Here is an 18847-nt window from a genome sequence, read left to right as displayed (position 1 = left end):
GAAGTCCTACAGTCTTTATGGCGACTACGTTGACTGTTATGGACGCATGGCCACGTGCCTAACAGTGACACTGGTCACGTGAGCGCGTTGGTCGCGTGCCCATAAGGTGGTAACGCTTAGTCTGTAAGTGTACGTGCCAGTGCAACGGATTTGAAGGGCTCTGTATGTGCTTTCTAAGAGGCGGCTGAGTGATGTTTACATAAACAATGTGCATTACTCTCAGCGACCGAATTAAACTTGCCTTGTCTCAACTGTTGTCCCTGCAGGATCCAGGATCACGACTACCCTCAAGGAGACTGCTGCTGCTACATCAGCCCCAGTAAGCAACTATCTATGACGTCACCGGACGCCATGATGAAAAAAGGTCGGGATTTTTTTACGCACTCGATGGGCAAATGCTGTACACAGACATCCACCAGGACATGTTTTACATGAAATTAAATGACATGTTTAGAATCATGACACAAAACTGCATGTTCCTTTAAGATAACCAGCCATGAGACAAATGTTTATTTAAAGTATCACTAGATAATAAGGAATAGATTTCGTAAATACGGCACATTTCGAAGAAAAACTCCCTCAAATGCCTGAACAGTGCTGAACTTTTTGCAGACAGGTATTGTAGTTATTGTATTCGTTATTGTAGTTATTGTAGCGCTGCGGACGCCTGCTGCGAAGGGGTACTATGGTGGTACGCTCCCATTCGCTAACATGGAGTCTACCGAGTGTCTTACAAACAGCTGCCAACTAGTTCCCTTTCCGTCCAAGTGATGGAGCCATCAGTTGCGGCGGAATGATGGATGTGGAGGAACCGACTTAAGCAGTGCGCGCTCAATTCTGATTGGCTGAAATGGCCGTAGGTTTTAAAGTGCTGCAAACTACTGTATAGGTACACGCTAGTGGTTCGGTCTCGGCCACACTTTGCGTTCACACTGTGGAGGTATACCTTGATTGAGATTGAGCCTCTTATGATAGGCGGAGGCTTGCTAAAACGTACCGGCTGAGACGTTTTCGATGCTTTGAAGGCTAGGCGCTTAGCGAGAACAAGTCACGTTTACATGAATACTACAGTGTCGCATCGTATTACTTTGCGTTTCCTCGTTCACACTTCCCGGCCACCACGTCGCCGCCTATCATCTATAGGCGACGCCTGCTCGCAGCGTACAGAGATATGGTAAGAAAACAGATTTTTCGACGCTGTCTACACACCATAAGCGTATGCGCGCTTACGTACAGGAAACGCAGGCATTTTGCAGGTCGTTACGCTATTTCTTACGTTATCACTTTTACTTCGGCCTATGCAGAGACGCAACGATAAGCTTGACTGTGGCACCACCTGGTCGTTGTGACTGGGACCAGTTTTGTCAACAAAATCGACGCTCCTCTTAAGTGGTAGAATGGTCACACTAAATTTAAGAAATAAAGCAAATTTATCTCTCGCACTTTCTGATATGAGTGAGATGAGTCAAAGCGAAAGATCACTGCACTATTTATGGCCAATGAATGCACTGAAAAAGGCAGTAACAACGACGCATTCAGTCCGAAGCGAGGGGTCCTGCTTAGAAGGGCGCCCCCATGTTAATTGCCGCGGGAATGCAACTTCCTCGCCGTCCTATTGGCCGATGGAAATCGGCGGAAATTTTCTGGTAGCAGAAATCTCTCCTTGACCGATCGGGCTTGTCGCGTGGTATTTTGGCGGAACATCTATCGTGACTGTGGGTTCCGCTCGCTGTCGCCACCGATGCCCAAGTGTAAACGCGCCTCGACTCGGATGCGATCGGTGACGCGCAGCGATTCTTAATTGCGGATGTCACGTTTTTCGCAGATCAGCAGGCTTCAGAGACAGTCGTGTGGCATACCTGCATCACGTCTGCACCGTTCGCAGCCAAGAAACCATTCCAGTAGCCTTGATCGCACTACTGGGCGTAGGTAAGCCATTTTAGTTGAGAGCGGAGTGCTAAAAGGACTATCGGACGAGTGTAAAGTTATTGGCGTATTGTCGTAGCTCGCTGCCTGTGGTTCCAATAGCGAGGGCAGAACACGGCGATTGTGCGGGAATTTATACTTTACAATTAACAAAAGAACGCGAAGGCAGAGCCGATGGTTCCGCCGTGCTGTGCGGGAACTTCGCGGCTCTTAGAGTAGTCGGGCCACATTGCGTGAATTTGATTTGTTTGGTTTTACGAGGTTTAACGTCACAAAGCAACTCAGACAATGAGGGACGCCGTAGTGCATCTCTCCTGAAAACTTTTACACTCTGCGGTTCTTTAACTTGCACTGACATCGCACAATACACAGGACCCTAGCTTTTCGCCTCCATCAAAATGCGACAGCCGCAGCAGGGATTGAACCCGCGTCTTTCGGATCAGCAGTCGAGCACCATAACCACTGAGCCACTTTGAACTTTACTAGCTCAAATGATTAGCTGTCTTCTACCCCACAGCCTTTTAGGGGCCAGATATTCTGCCCAAGTCCTGGAGTAGATTTGGGTCACTAAGTAAAAGTAATGCGTACCTTCGGAAACGGACGCATATTCTCACTGCTACCATGGTTGCTGGATGAATTTAGCAATGGGAGGAGGCTTTTTAATGCTGCATCGAGGTCTTGAGGCTAGCAAAAGAGGAGATTGAAACCTCGGTGAAATATTCGTAAGGGCTAAGATTTCCTGTATTTTGAATAGGAAATTTGTTTCTGCGTACAACCGTAAGTATTCCGTCTGTTTAGTAAAAGAAACCTACTTCAGGGCCTGGGCAGCATACCCTGCACCTAGAAGGGAGTGAGCTGGAGGGCAGATTACTCCTTTCTTACTCCTATAAAGCAAATTCATGTTTGAAGTGTACTATGCCACACAAAATCTCTTTTTAACTAAAAAATAATTTTAAATAAAGTGGGCTTTCCTGATACACCTGGTATGTAGGAGCACTAGTTTGTCGTCTACCTGTAATTGGCGGCATGAAGTGGGGAGGAATTCTACCTGTTTTCTTTCAGGAACCAATCAAGTTGGTTGTTCGACCTATATCGTTACGCATTCTTGTCAAATACCTTCGCGTATTATTCACGTCCGCAAAAACGCTGTCGAAGCATTTTGATGTAGAAGCTGACCGGAGGTGCTCTCCGGAATCCGGGACGAATACTTCGCGACTCCTGTAGACTACTTTAGCGAGCGTTAGTATAAGCAGTCGATCTCTTCTTCAGAAATACTCTGAGCATTACGATGCGTCCAGGTAACGCCATAACCCGCCTTCTTCACGCGGACGCTGTGCGCATGCGCGCCCCTTGTATTCCAGCTCCATTGATTGAAAACAGCCAGCTCCTACTGCGCATGGGCAGTTCATGTTTGTGACAGGCGCACACGACCGATGGCGGAAGCTGTCCAGCACATACACACTTGCCGCCTCGAAGGCACAGCTGGCTCCTCGTGGAACCAGATGGCGCTTTCGTCTCCCAGGTTCGTCTGTTTTCAACAAGTACCAGACGAATTTTCGCCACTCCCCAGAGGACGCCACATCTTGTGAAAAAGGCGGATAACAGAGAAAAGCAGCAGTCTGTACGAGGAAAGTTTGGCACCACTGGCGGCTCATTTAAACCACCCGTCACTAGCGAACAGTCTTTAGGCAATACAAATGCCATAGGCAGTCTATAGATAATCTATAGATTTATGGCCATACACTTTTTCAGACTTTTGTTTATGATAGCCTTTAGACTACGAATAGACAAAAATCTCTATAGGAATAAAATGGTCTATAAGAAGTCTATAGACAGTCTACACACCTTTTTCGTAAGGGATGGCTGACTACTGCAGTAGTAGTAGGCATAATTCGTCCGGATCCGCTAGAACGGCCATGGACTAATCACACACAGAACTCATCTTGCACTCTGTATAAGGGAACAGAAAAGTACGGAATGACACTCCTTAGTTGCAAACTCGCCTGATTTTGCGTCCACACGAGTTCGTAAATACACACATATAAGGCAAAATAAAAGCGTCGGGAATGGCGAACTGCTGCAAAAACCGGGCTCCCATAAAGATTGTTTTAATTTAACGCCGGAATAGTACGATGCCAACGAAACACCTTAATCATGCCAGACTGGCTTGCACATCTGTCATGATCGTTACTGACCGTCATCTCATGTTCACCCGCAGATGACTGCTCCTGTCTCTTGCCAGGTTTTTCCACCCAATCCTCCTCTCAGCACTCAGCATGTTGAAAAGAGTCCGTAGCCTGAGAAAGATCCTTTAGTTTGGCATCCCGCGGTCTTCGAATTAATTTCGACGAGCTGCTTTTCTTTAAAATGCCCTCAGATCGCACAGCGCCCGGGCTTTTTGAATTTAGCCGTTATGCAAACACGGCAGCCGTGCCCGATCGAGACTCGGTCCCGCCACCTCCGCTCAGCAGGCCATGGCCAAGAGACGCTTAATTCACCCACCAACATTGCGCTTTCCGTCGCAAACCAACCATTACAACCGTTGCTCGAGCCAGTCGGTACTGGTCGCCCCCGTTGTCTCCATTAAGATTCTGGGTACATCGTTCGGACGCAGTGCTGGGAATTACACTTTTAGTTGCACGTACGCAGTGAGCTTGCGCACGCAACGACACTGCGGGTAATAAATGCGCATGCGCAGAATGCAACGTATCTAGCCACGCGTTGCGGACGCCCGCCCGCTATAAAGCATAGCGTAGCGTACGCAGCGTGGTACGCTACGTGCTGCGTAGAGAACATGGCGGGGACCATCTCGCCCGCTTCGGAATAAATACATGTCGCCGCTGGATTCTTTTACGGAATAGCTCGCTCGCATGGTAGCGGTTCCCTTATATTTCTCCTGCTCTTGCGCACACGTACCAGTATAAGCGATAAGTAGCCACCTGTTTTTCAGATAATTTGGCGATTTTCAAGCTCCTAGGCCTAACTAAATGCGGTGTGCTTTCCTCCTAGCAACGACACCTGGCGAAGCAGTTTTCTAGCTTTTACTCAGTTCTCACATTTTCTTCGGCTTGCATAGTTTTTGTTCTTGGAACAAAAAAAAAAGGCTCGCAATTCACTCACCCTAGTTATCAGTAACCACGTATGAAAATTTCTTCAACCGAGCGTTGATGTGCTTTGACGTCTTGTCACTAGATAGGCGCTACTGTTTACGCGTGCACGGGTGGTACCCTACGGCACGGCCAACAAAAGTGTAGTGTTTAAGCTATTCATAGCGTACGCCGCGTAGCAAGAGATGCGTGCGCAAGCTTACTGCGTACACCCCAACTAAATGTGTCTATCGTTCTTACGCATAGACATGTGCGCCGAGAAAGCGAAGAGTGTTGCACAGCCACATCATCCGTGACGTCACGCTAACACTGCCTGCTTTGTTCAAGCCTGACAGGGATGAAACTAGGGTCGGAATCTCGGGGTCTGTGTCAGCCATCGTATTTAAAGCACGTTCGTTCACACGCCGAATTCAGAGCGTCTTAACACTGCGATGCGTTTCTCTCTCTTGTCATAAGATACACCAGATAATCGTGCGCCCGGGAATAGAAGAGGCACAGTTGGTGCACAACACTCAAGCAACGTCGTATATCTGTTCTCGTGTTACTCCTCGTTGCTCTCTTGACGGTTCTTCGTGGCGTGGACACATTCAAAGTAACAATGGTATATCACTCCTTCCTTCGCTGGCAAGCCCCGCCGTTACCGACGACCCTACTGATATGTCGAACAGGTTGGCTGTCCTAACGTGCGGTCTATAGTCAGATACAACTTAAGTTTGCAGTGAAGCTCCGCCCAGATTTAGGACTGGCGTACAGGATTCCTCCACGACAAAAAAAGTAGTCCGTTGTTAAAACTTCTCACGTCATCTAAACAAGAAGCTAATCACGAGAAAAATATTGCAAGCTCTAGAAATTTGATTCCTGGCTCGTTCAATAAAGTCAAACATTAAACAGCTGATATCGTTTACTTTTGTGACTGGCTAGCGGAGTAATACAGTACGCCGTGGATCGTAGCCCAGTGTTAAGAACTGCTGTTTTTTAAGTTGTATTCTACTAAAGAGCGTGCCAAAAAGAGAAGAGGCGTGCTCGATTTAAGGCCGCTACGTATACACAACAGGGTTACCTTGCTACCAAAAGTGCTCTCATGACCAGATCTTCATTAATAAGACCATCGCTGATGCCGCCCACACGCTAAACATCATCCGTAAATTCCTTACGGGCCCTCCTTAGCATCACGGGGGAAAAGTATACGTCATGAAGTGCACGTACTGCGGCTGTATGTGCTGTGCTGTGCAGGTGTATTGTACAACATGGCGGGCATTACGTGCGTCAAGATAATATCGCAAAATTGCATGCCGCCGACATCGAAGGCGAACACAGTTTTTATTTTTTTCTTTATTGACAATGAAATTCGAAATATCGAAAGTCAAAATTACGTATCTGACATCACTTTGTGTTTGCTTTCTCGCGTCACACATTTGTAAAATGGCGTCACTTGCATTTCTTATCTGACAAATACGCACACTATTTGCGTATTTTGGGACGTAGAAGTAGTTAACGTCACTTCGAGAACTGTACTATGCGCAGCGACGTTTTATAAATTTGCGACGTGGGAATGGCTGCTCACCGGGCATTCAAATTCATAATTTAAATGTTCGAAGTATCGAACCCCATTGGCTCAAAGAAAATTGGAAAAACCGGCCTCACCTTCGATACTGACAGCGTTTAATCTCGCAGTATAATCTTGCCCCTTTAATTAAACAACAAAGATTGTTAGTTAATTTTTGTTAATTGTTTAAACGTTGGAGTCCATCATGTTCAGTGCCCGCCTTGCTGTACAATCCAAATGCACAGACCGAACCAAATTATCTCTCGCAGTGTTTAAACGTTAAAAAAAAAATCGCCCTGTATAAAATATGAGCTTGTGTGCGATGTAGCCTGCAAATTTATTTTACACGTTTGCAGAGCTGGTGCTTCCCTTTGGATGTGGTACCTCGCCGCCGGCCGCATTGCGGACATGGTGCCTTACACTGAAATGCGAAGGTGAGTTTGCACCTACTTTAGCATTGCAGCATTTCAGGTTACTGCAATGTGTTAAGCGGCCGCTTATCTTGCCGCTCGGGATGCTTTCACGTATGTGCCACATGAGTACTCATCGTAGCACTTGTTCATGCTCTTAAAGGACATTCTGATACATGGTCCGGGCACAAGCATTTGGCCTTCGCAAAAGGAATAAAAATCCAATGGGAACGTCGCACTAATGTTTAAAGGAAGCTGGAAAGAAATCCATTAATGCTCAGCATACTTGTGTTTCAAGTGACGTTTCGGCAAATTTTGTTCACAGATAAGACGTTCGCGACAAGCAAGTGGTTTCAGCCAATTAAAACGTTCAGCAACTTCCGTGATGGCTCAGTATTTCTAGCGTTTGGCTGCTGATCTCAAGGTCGCGGGTCTGATCCCGTGTGCTGCACGATGTCCGCGCACGTTGAAGAGCCTCATGTGGTCTACATTAATCCGGAGTTCTTCATTACAGCGCTCCTCGGCCATGTGGCGCTTCTCGACGTAAACCCCGCATACTATACCAAAGCCGATCAGGGTTAAGAACACTCGGAGAATGGCATTCCAGCAATGCTTATCTAAGCAACTGATTTTGGCCAAGCTCACCGGGCTCAAGCAAGCCAGGTGCCATTTATCGGGTCTCCACAGAACTACAAAGGCTTATGGAAGGAGACCTGCGAAGAATGCTCTTGACTATAGTCAGATTACAATATAAGCAACTGATTCTGGCAATTACTTCTGGATTAGCTACTTACGTGAAGCGAGCAGAAAATCGACAAAGGAAAAAAGAATGTATATTTTCAAAGTACACATGCAACTGTAAAACTAACCTGTATTGGTAACTTGCATGTTGAGGCAACGTATGCATGTGCGCGTGCCAGTGGGGTGGGCGACTGGTGACGCGCGTCGTTGCTTAGTTGTGACGTGCCAGGGAAACAGGATGGGTCGTGCATGCGTTCACCAGCGCACGGGCGACACCGACGAATAACCGCGCCATTTCGCATGAAGACGCTTATAAAAGTTATCGCTGTAAATGAACGCTATTTCAGTTAAAGTTGAGGCATTAAAAAACGCGCCGGTTAATTTGGGCGCGTTCACGACAGTCCATCCCAATAACGGGGACAGCAATCTATCGTCCAAACACGTCTCACAAATTCTGAACTCTATGACACTGGTGAACCCCTGAACTGCGCACAACAATGTGTGTGGCCACAAGGTAAAACTAGAGCTTGTCAAGATTAAAAACGCAGACAAAAAGTTCATTGCATACCTCTGTTACCTAAGGCAGGCACAGTAGTATTAAGAGAAAAAGGAAAAAGCTGCCGTTGTGCCATATGTGCAAAAGGCCTCGCACAACCTGGAAGAGAATTGGAAAGCATGTGAGGCTTGACGTTGTGTAGTCAGCACCTATCTGATTGTCCAACCTTTGCAGCTCCCTCGTCGAAAGGTGTGTCTCCAGGCTCGGGACGACCGACTGCACCAGAACGCGAGTTTCGGATCCAAAGGTGCCCCCACCAAGGCAAACATGGGCCTAGACCAACTATGGCCCGCCTCCTACTTAACTTGGCTCTTCTTGCGCGCGGCTGCTTTCCAGAAACTGCCCTAGCTGTTCTGTCTAGCGCGCCTCCCTTTCTCGCGGTGCCTAACCCTTCACATCCGCTCTTTGACTGGGGGCCACTTAAGTCGACCATTTCACAACGTACGGATAACCGTAGGCATAGACATGTCGAGCCGTCTTCTATCACCAACAGTCAGAGGGTTCGTCCATTTTAGTCATCGACAAGTAGAACTAAGCGTAACGAAAGTGGATGCTCCCTCCGATGTAACTCATACCCCACCCCTGTCCATTGCCTGTAGGAAGCCGTCCTATTTGGCACAGCCCCGGGCGACCAGCGTGACCTGATCGCCCGGGTCACCCGGACAGCTATGGCAAATAAGCCTTGGATTAAGAGCTTCACCCTCTGGGGACGACCCCTAAATCGTCGCTCATAATTGTTTTTTTTTCTATCTCCCTTCTCTCTCTCTCGCTCGGTATGAGGTATTGGTGGGCGCGATTGTAGCAGCTTACGATGTAAAAAGGTCCTCTGCGCAGAGGAGAGTTCTAACCGAACCCGGCGCGGATCGATCATACACCGCTGCCTCGCTCATTATACGGATCAGCCACGGCAGCAACGATAAAAAATTAGTTTCTGAGGAAAGGAAATGACGCTGTGTCTGTCTCACATGTATCGGCGGACTTCTGAACCACGCCGTAATGGAAAGGATATAGGACGGACCGAGAGAAGAGAAGAAGAAAGAGGTGCCGCAGCAGAGAACTCCGCAGCAGAGGGAAGAAGAAGCCGCCGCTTACGACCGCCTAGCACGGTGCCGCCGGGACGTGTTCTTGCTGACGTGTTCTTGCTGGTGCTTGGCTTCGAGCTCAACTGTGGTTCCCTGGTGGTGCCTACGTGGTCATCTCTGGTGAGGCCGTTCTCTGTGGGGGATTTGGCCAGGTCTCAGGTTAGGTCTGTAGGCCAGGTTAATGTGCATTTGAGGGTGCGTTTGGCTTAGGTATGTCGCTGACCTCCCCGGGTGGAGGGACGGCAACCTGGTTTGCCAGCTTGCCCACCCAAAGCTTGCCGCTAGAAAATTTTCGTAAAAATGGAATTGACATCATCCCTGTGGCTTTCGTGCCGATCGGTGAGGGAACGATCAAGATGAAAAGCCCCAAGGTCCTTCAGCAGGAGCTAAGATCTCTCACTACCCACTACCTCCAGATCTCTGAGGTGCGACCGTTCGGCCGGAGAGGCATTGTTTGCAGGTCCGCTGACATTGATTGTGTCACAGACCTGCTCCAGTGCAAAATATTTCAGTCCTTAGCGGTTAAAGCCTTCATCCCGGAACAGCTCGCATGTTCCAAAGGTATTGTTCGTGGCGTGGACCCAGCATCTTCCCCGCAGGATATACTGAAGGAGTTTCAGGATGCAGGTGTGGGGGTTCTTTCTGTCTACCGGTGCAGTAGAGAATTCAATGGTGTGCGTGTTGCGACAGAGTCAGTTATCACTACGTTTGCTGGTTCCTCCTGTCCTTCTGAACTCAAGGTTTGGCCGATAGTGTATCGTGTGGACACTCTGCAGCCCCGTCCTCTTCAGTGCAACAACTGTTGGCGTTTCGGTCACAGTGGTAAAGCGTGTAAGTCGGCGACCCGCTGCCGGGTTTGTGGAGAAGGGCATTCAGATGACAGCTGCGCCTCTGATCAGCCCCAGTGTTGCCTATGCAAGGGCAACCACTCAGCTGATGATGTCAACTGCTCGAAACGAGCCGACGAACAAAGCCTGCTCGATATCATTCAAGCGAAACGATGTTCGAGAGCAGATGCTTATGCACTTCTGGATCGGAGGGGTAATACATATGCCAGCCGTGCGCTAAGCTCTGTTGCTGATATACCGTCAAGTTTGACTACTTCGATAGTGTCCTCAGTAGAACAGGCTCCTTCTGTGGTGGTCGAGCGAATGCTGGGCAGTTTCACCGAGGCTCTCTCTCAACTTGTTGCTGGCCAATCTCTGCCTACTGAATCACATGTTTCGGCGGCTACGCCGGCATCACTCCCAAGTGCTGCTAGTAAGAGTCATTCCATGTCGCCTCCTACCGTGCCCCAAGTACCGCCTGCCAACAGCGCTCCTGACAGTGTCGCTCACGTAGATCCTTGTAGTATGGACGTTGAAATGCTCACCACTTCCCAGAAGCGTCGAGCTTCTTCCTCACCCTCGAAGTCAGCTGTTCCGCAAGTCAAAGCAAAGAAAGGACCCCCCAAATTAATTCCCCTGACTGATGTGCTGAAGGAGGCTGTTGATGCCTCTTTAACCAGTCGATAATCATGGCGGGTCTAAAAGTTATGCAGTGGAATTGTCGCTCCGTACTTTCTTCTTTACCGGATCTTGAATTACTTCTTCATAAACATAATCCAGATATTGTGATTTTACAAGAAACGTGGCTCTCACCACTTAAATCATTCACATTTAAAAAATTTCGTGTTTTCAGGGTAGATCGCGTTAATGGCAGGGGTGGTGGGTTAATAACTATGATCTCTACGAAAATATGTCACCGGGCATCAATCTCGCAGACAGTTATGCGCCCTGACTGTGAGTTGTTGGCGGTTGAAATCTCCCTTCCACAGTGCGCCAAAGTCACTATTGCTAACGTCTAATTCCCAATCGGTGTTCACAGGACAGACTGTTTGGACACCTTACTGAGCGGCGCAAACAGCACAGTCATCGCAGGAGATTTTAATTCGCACCACAGTGCCTGGGATAGTCGCTCTGACTCCTGCGGCCAGCTTCTGTGGTCCTGGATGTCAATGAATGCAGTGCGCTGCTGTAATTCCGGAGCAGTAACCTTTATGCGTGGAGGATCCCGTTCAATCATAGATTTAACATTAGCATCTCGTGGGGTTGGCGTATCTGCATGGTCAACTGAAGAATCAGGTACATCTAGTGACCACTTTCCAATAACCTTTTCTATTATATCCTCGCCTATCAGAAAAGGTGGTGCAACCATGAAATTTCTAAACCACATTATGTACAAAAAATTGATATCTGCCTCACTCCCCTCCATAGTTAGCTCAGGTCGAGCACAAAGAGCTCAGCGGACAATTACCTTTCTGCAAGATGCTGCTGAGAGTTCTGTATTCTCGGTGTGCACTACTGCTCCTGCCAGACAGCCGTCTCCTTGGTGGACGGAGGAGTGCGAGAAAGCTTATCGTCGTAGAAAAGCAGCCTGGAAAAGCCTTTCCTATAATCAGAGCCCAGCTAATTGGATAAATTATAAGTTCTTTGCCTGTTTCAAACGAACTGTTAAAAAGGCAAAGGAGGATTATAATCAAAATTTAAACACGTATCTCTCAAAACCCCAGAATAAGAAGGCTCTCTATAGATTCATGGCGCGGAATAACAGCTCTCCGGCCTCCAATCGCATAAGGTCAATGGTAATGTCTCCGCAGGAGGCTAAGCAAAACCTTGAACGCATCGCGCAGGGGCTGGCCTTACGTTTCCAGGTACAGAAAGCAGAACCTTTGCACACTCTCACCCCCAGCTCGGACTATCCTGAGGTCGACGTGTCGGAGCTCCTGCAAATTGTTTCCTCGATGCACTCTGCTGCTCCGGGATCTGACGGGATTACTGTGGGCATGTTAAAGATTTTAGCGCACGACTTTCCAACTCACCTTCTAGATATTGTAAATGCGTCATTGGAAACCTCTTGGATTCCTCACAGTTGGAAAATTGCGAAAATAATTTTACTTTTAAAAAATGCAGACAATGGATTTCAATTAGACAATATTCGGCCGATTGCTTTAACCTCAAATTTAGTAAAGCTAATAGAAAGAGTAGTACACAGTCGCCTCACAAAGCATGTTCATCATATTAACGGCCTCAGCCCCGCACAGATTGGCTTTCGTCGCGGTTGTTCCATATGGTCCGCGCATGTGGATCTCGAGAGCCGAATACGACTCTCAATGCGCCAGAGAGAAGTTTCGGCCTTGGTGACGCTTGACGTTGCGAAGGCCTATGACAGCGTGGAGCACACAGTCCTCATTAACAAGCTTGCTCAACTACAACCACCGCATTACCTCTACGCCTGGATTTGTGAATTTCTAAAAGATAGATTTTTCTTCTGTACAGACGGATCTTTTTGTTCTAATACCTATGGTCAATCAAGAGGTGTGCCGCAAGGCTCTGTTCTTTCTCCGCTGCTTTTCAACATATTAGTTCGGGACATCCCCATTCATCCTAACGTTACAGTTTATGTATACGCAGATGATATAGCTTTTTTCGCATCAGCAAATGATATTCATGTGCTCTACGGGTATTTGCAGGCATATCTGAATGCTCTTGAAGTCTGGTTGGACCAAATCAATTTATCACTTAATGTCAGCAAATGCGGCGTGCTGGTATTTCCACCCGACGCTCCTATGTACATCTCGCTAGCCTACCGCTCCACTCCAATTCCGCAGGTGGAGTCGGTTAAATACCTAGGTGTTACTTATGACCAAAATTTGGACTGGCGACACCATATTAAGAATAATGTTATTAAAGGGGAACGTGCACTGGGCCGTTTGACCCGAGTTGGCAATAAAAAGTTTGGCATGCGTCGTGACACGCTACTGTTGCTCTATAAGGCTTATATGAGACCGATTCTGGAATTTGGTTGCCCCTTGTTCTCTGGTAGCGCGAACTACAAGCTGCAGCCATTAGCCTTACTGGAAAGACGTGCCCTACGGCTATGCCTCGGGCTCCCAAAATCAGCGTCCAACGCTGTCCTTTATCTGGAAGCGCGTATCCCCAACCTCTATTCCCGCTTCCAACTTCTAACAGTGCGTACTTTCCTCAAGTCTTTTGACCCGGCCCCAGGCGTTAGTGTTCCAATTTTTGTATCCCAACCACACCTTTTTTTGACTAATCACTGGCCACGTTATCAGCTTCCGCAAGTTAGGTTCACGCAGAATCTGTTAGCTCCGCTTCAGGTTGATCTGATCTCCTTGCAACGAGTTGCTGACACGCAGGCTGATCCCGTCTTCTATTACGACTTTATTTTCCCGTCCCATGCGAAGCATATGCCCGCACATACCCTAAATGGTCTTCTTTCTGAACACCTACAGAATTTTCCACATCATACGGTTCTCTCCACTGATGCCTCCGGCAGCTGTGAGAAGGCGGCGATTGGCATATATTCGCAGGATCTAGATTGGAGCTACTCCGTTCGTATCCCTGATTATACTCCTATATTCTTCGCAGAGTTTTTGGCCATTGGTTTGGCTCTTCTCAAAATTCCCAGACATGTCGCACGGGTTCTTATTCTCACAGACTGCCTTTCAGTTATTGTCTCTCTCCAAAATTCGGAAAAATCTTTCTTGACTCGTTCACTTAGGTTTTTTGTTCCGAGCACAGTGCGCGAGATCCGTTTGGTCTGGGTACCTGGGCATTCAGGCGTCTATTTTAACGAGGTGGCTGATTTATTGGCAAGGTCAGCTCTCAGCGCACCTGTAATATATCCCGTCCCTCACCTCATTCTGTTAGCAGCTTCACGCTTCCAGCGGTTCCAACATATTTCAGCCACTTTGAGTGATCCGTTGCTGAATACCGTGGACTTTCAACACCTAAAGTACCCATGGAATATCCGGTGGTGTAAGTCAAGGCTTTGTGAAGTGTCCATGACGCTCCTGCGATGTAGAATCCCTCACTTAAACTTGTACTTATGCAGGTGCGGGTTCGCTGCGACAAACCTTTGTGTATCATGTGGGCAAGTTGAATCAATCGATCATTTTCTCCTCTCTTGCCGGCGGTTCGCGGTTCAGAGAAAGCAATATCTGGAGGTTCCTCTTTCGAGACTTGGACTGCCTCTGTCTCTTACAGTTCTTCTATCGTTCGGTGCGAGTGCCAAGAGATTCCCGTTAAGCAGTGTATGCGGCTACCTTCACGATTACATAAGTGCAACTAATCGATTATCCTGTTAGCTATACACAAAATTCTTTCGCATGTCCAAAAAGGCTAGATTGATTCTATTCCGGATGACTCATACCTCTTGAATTCATTTTATTTTTCCCCATTTTTTTTTTTATCTTGATTCAGTCTTCTGACGTTTCCTTCCCCGCGCAAATGCTTCATTGGCATTCTACCCTATACCTTGGCCAATCCCCCCACGTGGGTATGTGCCATATTACTTGAGGAGAAGAAGAAGAAGAAGAAGGAGGGCTCCGGAATAATCTCGACGACCTGGGGATCGTTAACGTGCACTGACATCGCACAGAACACTGGCGCCTTTTGCGTTTCGCCTCCATCGAAACTCGGCCGCCGCGGTAGGGTTCGAACCTGGCTACTCTGATTTTGCAGACGAGCGCAATGGTGGCATTGTGGTTTGAGCACCCGCCAGCATGCGGAAGGAGCTCGGTTTGATCTCCAGTGCATAGAATTGGTCCAAACTTTCAGCTGGCCGGGTGCTCAGATTAATTACGGTGAATTTCTTGGGAAATGGGTATTAGGCCACACCTTGAGTAGACGAATATATATTTTATGCCATGGCACTCTTTGCCCGCAGATGCCCTTGCACCATAAAAATTCATCACCATCATCTACTTTAAGCGAGAAACTGATCGCACATATTTCTAAAGGCTGTATTATTCAAGCGAGCTCCCGCTGAAGCCCAAGTATAGAACGCGCATGAGGGACGCTGGACCTTTTCACGGCGTTCAGCGCCTGCGCTGGTGAGCAGCACGCCAGCCCACAGGATAAGCACAGGCCAGGAGCAGGTGTTGATTCGTCACAAGTGCACACGCTAAGAACTGTGCAAGGCATTGTGTATTTATAGCAGTGACACTTGTCTATTCCAGATATGGATGGCGCTTGTGCAGGCAAGGGCGGTTGAGCGGTACTGTATTATGTGTACGGTATATGGGAGAGGCCTTTGTCCTGCTGTGGGTGTAGTCATGATGATGGTGATGATGATGATGTTGATGACATGCTCGTGCGGTGCAGTATTATATGTACGGTATATGCTCATGCGCAGCACGTCTCTGGTCATCGCCGTTGCACTCCTTGGTGTCTATCCTACAACAGAGGGGCCGAAGTCACTGGCACTACTGAGCACCACCTTTGGTTTCGCTTACACAGGTAGGTTTTGCTTCAGCAGATGGTTTCACTTACAGAGACTCCCACCCTATAACAGCAACACCCTTTTCATGCAATTCCCACACAGTGTGTTTCGCAGCAATGATTTGAAATGATTATTTATAACGAATGACTTTTCAAAAGATTTCCTCACATGACGGTTGTGAAAAAAGAATAGCTCAGACATTTTGTAACGTCGACAGTAAAATGTATAGATTATTTTAGGTATATGCCCTCAATTGTCAAACAAAACCTATTTGCATTTATTTGCCGCTTCATTTGCATTCGTGCAATAGGATTACAAAAAAATATTAGCGCCAAGCATGAATTTTGAAAAAGTGTCGCTAAAAAGAGCAATGGAATATTTAAGGTAAAATGGCAAACAGCATTTTTTCTGTTGTACGACTAGTGTTCATCTTAGTCCATATCTGAAACTTTTTAAAATATAGCTGAGAAAACCAGAAAATTTGCGACTTTGTGTATAAAATGTGCACCTTATCATTTGCACACGACTGTACACAGCATACATGATCGCGTAACGCCCTCCTGGTAAGACTGTAAGAATGGGGAGGTGACTGGGATAAAGTAGTACACGAAGAGAAAGATGACTGCATCAGTGGAGTGCCTTGGGCGATCCCCCCTGTGTGGGTATGTGCCACGTTTTAAGAGGAAGAAGTAGAAGTGGTGCAGGGGCTTCGATGGGCAATTGTTGGGAAAGCTATCTTTCGCTGCAGCAATGTTGTTCTTTGTGTTTCGCGTTCTAATAATCATTCATTCTACGCTCGACGACGATGCCATGTCCACGACAATTTTCCACAATCAAGAAAAGATGGCTCAACTGAGAGCCGGTATACCGGAGCAGAAGAGAGCGAGCAAGTTACTTCCGTCAGCGGTCCTCCCACCTCGCCGAACAAGGTGCCAACCCCACGGCCCGTGTGAAGGCGCAGGAGTGCCTCACATTCTCTATTAAAAGCTGCCTTTCACAGCGTGCAATTGCAGGGGTGCCTACGGAATTCCAGTGCTGCACATACTGCTGATCAAGAATGGCATAATAAAGGGCGTGCTAAATGTCGTCACGTACTTCTTGGTTTTGTTTTCAGCTGAAAATTACCATCACTTCATCAAACCTCCCATGCGCCACTTCCTTTCCACAGCGTTGTATGTGAGGTGTCCTACACCAGGCCACCGCTGTGGTTCAGTAAGACTTTAGCCCTCGGCTGCCGAGCCCGAGTTGGCAGGCTCTGGCCACAGCATAATCTCATCAAAGGCAAAGAGCAAATACGCAAACCTACACTTCTACCCTCTCTCCATCACTACTTCCCTCGCTTTCTTCATTCCTTCCTTTCCTTCCTTCCATTCCCTCGTCTAGGAAGACGAGGGAATGGAAGGAAGGAAGGATCGGTTTCCTAATTAGGGACTAACGCAATGACTCCCTTGTACTGCGCTATGTGTGTGCATGTAAAGAGCCCCAGGTGGCCGAAATTATTCAGAAGCCCGCCACTACTGGCCTCTTCCCTACTACTACCCTCGCTTCCTTCCTTCCTTCCTTCTTTCCATCCTTCCTTCCTAACTTCCTTCCCTCCCTCCCTTCCTCTCTCCCTTCCTTGATCCCTAACATCCTTCCTTCCATTCCCTCCTCTTCCTAGATCAAAATGGTGTCATCTCGAAGCGCGGTTATGGCCTTTTCTGGTCTTACCTTTTATCAGCACGCAATTTATAAAATATGGAGCCTGTAAAGACGTACATAGACTTAAATTTTGCAACGCTCTTCGCTAATTAGTACGGATACATCACTTGCTGTGGATGAGTTTTGGGAGAAATGACTCGATGTCGGAATAATAGATTTACTGCACTTTTGATATTATAGATCACTACGCTTTTGTGAGCTATAAAATCAACATGAATTTAGAACTGTCGTAGCCGGAAATTTCTTGCACAACGGCAGCACGGAGAATTGTGATACATAGAATACCAGCACACGCAACGCCAGAAACTTTTCTCTGGTATATTTAGCGCGCAACTACAAACCAAAGCGGAAATTTCTCTGTGCGGCTTTTCCGCCATGAATGCCGGATAGCTAGGGCACACACAATGTCCCGCAAACGAGGCATATAATGTTCTCTCGAGAAACTGCATAGGAGAAACTCCATACGGCCTAGTTTTGTACATGCTGTGCGGTCTTTATTCCCGGCCCTACAAAGTTTCAAATCGTCTTCTGGAAAAGGCAAGGGCATCTCATTCCTCCATGCAGTGGAATAATAATAATAATTGGTTTTTGAGGAAAGGAACTGGCGCAGTATCGATCTCTTATATCGTTCGCCGTGAGGGAAAGGATAAAGGAGGGAGTGATAGAAGAAAGGAAGAAAGAGGTGCTGTAGTGGAGGGCTCCTAAATTTCGACCACCTGGGGATCTTTAACGTGCACTGACATCGCACAGCTCACGTGCGCCTTAGCGTTTTTCCTCCATAAAAACATTGCCGCCGCGGTCGGGTTCGAACCCGGGAACTCCGGATCAGTAGTCGAGTGCCCTAACCACTGAGCAACTGCGGCGGGTAACCACCATGCAGTGGAAGAGAGTGGATTCGGGCACGCTGCAGATGTAGCAATGTAACGTTGTAACCCCCCCCCCCCCCACCCCTCTCATAATGTCCCCTGCAGAAGTGACCGATAAATCCGGCCTTTCTGCACTTGCCTTCAGACTATTGGAACGTCTATTAAAAGCAGCGTTCCGACTGTCATGCTTTTGCTCCGACAGCAAAAATGCAAAGTGGAATTGGATGAGATTCAGTGCCGCGGCCATCATCAATGAGTTTTTCTTGTGCCGCCGAGCCTGCCGACGGTTAGGGAAATGAATGGGGGTTTAAACTGAAGCTTTCTCCTCGTCATTATTGACGGGTACGAATTAGTTCAAAACTAATTAAAAGAATTAATTACAGATCTCTTGTCATAAAGAAACGCATATGTGGCACCGCGTGGTGGCGCAGTGGTTCTATACGTGGGCCAGCTTGCTAGTGGACCCCAACGAGGATCGACCTACAGCGAGCCACATCGCGGCTTCCCATCGATATCTTGGGCGTATCAATTAAGACTGCCGTTTAAAAGTGTTTCCTCCTCGCTCAAGTTTGGAAGCCTCTCAAATGCGACCTGTGCTAGCTATATACGTATATATACACGGCTAGT

General features: G+C 47.6%; 1 long non-coding RNA gene across 1 annotated transcript; it reads left to right on the top strand.

Annotated features, from left to right (window-relative positions):
* Positions 1-1833: 1833 nt before the first annotated feature.
* LOC144100570 (uncharacterized) lies at positions 1834-16695 on the top strand. The gene is made up of 4 exons (XR_013307736.1): positions 1834-1929; positions 6936-7013; positions 15567-15670; positions 16492-16695. It is a non-coding gene; the product is annotated as an uncharacterized LOC144100570 (long non-coding RNA).
* Positions 16696-18847: the final 2152 nt, after the last annotated feature.

The sequence above is a fragment of the Amblyomma americanum genome, chromosome 8 (genome assembly GCF_052857255.1).
Source record: "Amblyomma americanum isolate KBUSLIRL-KWMA chromosome 8, ASM5285725v1, whole genome shotgun sequence".
Taxonomy (NCBI): domain Eukaryota; kingdom Metazoa; phylum Arthropoda; class Arachnida; order Ixodida; family Ixodidae; genus Amblyomma; species Amblyomma americanum.
The sequence above is the reverse complement of the archived record's forward strand: the minus strand, read 5'-3'. Positions and strand labels throughout refer to the sequence as shown.